The following is a 3,231-nucleotide window of genomic DNA, read 5'->3' as shown; positions in this document are numbered from 1 at the left end:
AGATTTCTTGGCACAACTTGGTGAGCACGTCCAGGGCAGCATCTGTTAGCTGAAATATGTCAATTGGTATACAATCTCTTCCTGGGGCCTTATTTTTTGCTATTTCTTTCAAAGTAGCTCTTTTAAATCGTTCTCACCCTCATCTGTTTCAATGCAGTACACATAATTTATCCCATCTTTCCCAGTCTTCCCCCTAGCCCGGTGTCAGTCCTGTTTTACAACAGTAGCACTATGCAATATTTGTTCTTTTGTGACTGAGATATTTCACTCAGCACAATGTCCTTCAGGGTAACCCATTTTCAATAATATTTCATGAGTTCCTTGTTTTTCAATGCAGCATTGTATTCCATTGTGTTAATATACCACAACTTCTTTATCCATTTGTTTATTGAAGGGCCCTTTAGTTGTTTACAACTCTTTGCTATTATGAAGAAATCAGTGACAAACATGGGTGTGCATATATCTGCTTGGTTGGCCGTTATGGTTTCTTTGGGGTATATTCCAAGTAGTGGAATTGCTGTGTTAAATGATATTTCTATTTGCAACTTTTTGAAAAGTACTATAGTGCCTTCCAGAGTGGTTGCACCATTTTATACTCCCACCATAGAGACCTTACGAACATCCCTCCACATGATTTCTGTCTCACTCAAGTCCATTGTGGTAATAACTGTCATTTCTTCTCCTTGAAGGTTTTCTTATTCTATGCTGACATTCTGAATTTCCTAGTATGATGTCTCTATCTATGGACTCATTACTCCTGACAATATGCCCAAAGTAAGTGAGGCAAGGTTTCATCAACTTTGCCTGTAAGGATAGAGCTCTGATAACTTAGTATTTAGATGTCACACCCAAAGGCCAACCTAAAATTGGTTCAAATCCACCAACTGTTCCTTGGGAGAAAGGTGGGCAATAGCTTCCTGTAGAAATATTTGTTTCTAAGGACCACTATGTCTGGACTTCTTGCAAGTCAGATTTGTTTGTCCTTTTATTGGTTAATGATAATTCAAGACCCTTGGGCAACTCCACAATTCAAAGGCATTCATTTTGTCATCACCTTTATTCACTGCTCAGCTTTCATATATATTGGAAGCAGTTGCAAATACCATGGCATGGATCAGCCTTATCTTAGTTTTTAAACTTTAATAGGCCTTGACAACAGAGACAATGTCAGGTAAATCTTGGCTGAAAGCAAACAGAAGAATATACCAGAAGAATGTCTAACTGCATTTTATTGCCTATGCAAAGGCATTTTGGGTGTGTGGTTCACAGTAAATTGTGGCTAACCTAGAGAAGAATGGGTATCCCAGAGCATTAAATTGTACTCTTGCAAAACCTATACTTGGACCAGGAAGCAGTTGTCAGAACAAGGAAACACTGCATGTTTCAAAATTAGGAAGGGAGTACACCAGTCTCCATTCCTTTTCAATATGTATGTGGAAGATCATTGAGGAGGCTGGATTTTTTGAGGAAAAAATGTGAGTTCAAGATTGAAGAAGACTCATCAACAACCTATGTTATACAGATGATTCAACCTTACCACTGAAACTGAAGAGGATCTGAAGCATTTGCTGAAAAAAGTCAAGGGTTATAGTTTTCAATATGGTTTGGAGATTGACATCAAGAAGACAGAGATTCTCACCACTTAGCCAATTGACAGCATCACGATAGATGGGAATAAAATTGAGGTTGTTAACAATTTCATCTTACTTGGCTCCACAATTAATACTCTTGGCACCAGCAGTCAAGAAATCAAAAGACTAATTGCTTTGGAAAAACTCCTGTCAGAGACGTCTTCAAAGTGCTGAAGAGTAACGTGTCAGTCCAGAGTCTAAGGTTTTCCTGATCACTCAATAGTCTTCTCAATTGCTTGTTATGCACCAGAGTGCTGGATGATGGCTAGGGTTGACACAAGAAGTTATGTCTTTGAATAGTAGTACTGGAGAAGGTTATTGAATTCTTGAACTGCCAAGAGAACAAACAAATTTATCCTGAGAAGGTGAACCCAGGATGCTTCCTAGAGGCAAGGTTTTTTAAATTCCATTTCATACTATCTCATATGCTTTGAGTATGTGGCCAGGAGGGATCAGTCACTGGAAAAGGACATCATTCTTGAAAGGGTGGAGGGACAGTGTAGGAGAGGAAGACCCTGTATGAGATTGAGACAGTAACTGAGTTAACGAGGTAGACATATCAGGGACAGTAAGACTGATTCAGAATAGAGCATGTTTCAGAGCCATTGTACATAGGGTCATGATGAGTCATAGGTAGTTCAATGGCACATAACAATAACAAGGAACTTAAAAAATTGTTTTCATCACAAAGATATAAATTAAATAAGCCCTTGACATATTATACTCATGCTGTTGGATGAAGTGTTCAAAGAATTTTAAAATAGTTACGAAGAGTCTCATTCACTGATTAAAAAGTATGTTATAGTTCATTGCCGTCGAGTTGAGCCTGATTCATAGTGACCTTACGAACAAAAGACCTTTAGCTATAGAAGCCTTTTTATATTTATCATTGTTCCTCAAAGTTCATGGAGTTTCCAGATGCATGTAATTTAGAAGTGGAGGCCACTCCTGCTTCCAATATGTCATGGAGCATAATTTATTCTAAATCCACGTTGTTCAGCAGTTCATGAATTTTTTACTACCTTTCAGTGATCACAACTATTTATTTAGAGAAACTGAGGGAAGAAAGCATTGTTGTTGGGTACACGTGACACATCTACATTATCATAATATAAATTTGCAAACTCATCTTTTATCCTTTAGAAATAAATAATACCTTCAAGTATACCCCCTTATTTCTTTCTATTTCGGTAAATTAGAATTAATTCTCTGTCTCCCAATGTCATTGAGTCCAAACTCACAGCTGACCCACCATTAGGTTTTGAGGTTGTAAAAGGAATAAGAGAACTACTCATCTATTTCCTACAGAGCCAATGGTGGATTTGAACTGTTAGAGATACAGCTTTTGGTCTAGCAGTACAACTCCCTACTACATCATCAAAACTCCTTGTGTATTTTGTCAATATGAGCTGTAGTCAACTCAATAGCACATAGTATATTAATATTTTTTAATAAAAGATGTCATAGTATTTGTGTGTAATATGTTTTTAAAAGTAGATTGAGTTTGTGCGGGGAGAAGGGTGCAACAATGAATGAATGGAATCCCAAAATCTCTGTAGATGTTCATTGAAATGAAAAATAAACAACCTAAATTTTAAAA

The sequence above is a fragment of the Elephantulus edwardii genome, unplaced genomic scaffold (genome assembly GCF_000299155.1).
Source record: "Elephantulus edwardii isolate Elephantulus edwardi_28Jun2011 unplaced genomic scaffold, EleEdw1.0 scaffold00414, whole genome shotgun sequence".
Classification (NCBI taxonomy): domain Eukaryota; kingdom Metazoa; phylum Chordata; class Mammalia; order Macroscelidea; family Macroscelididae; genus Elephantulus; species Elephantulus edwardii.
Note: the sequence above shows the minus strand (reverse complement) of the source record.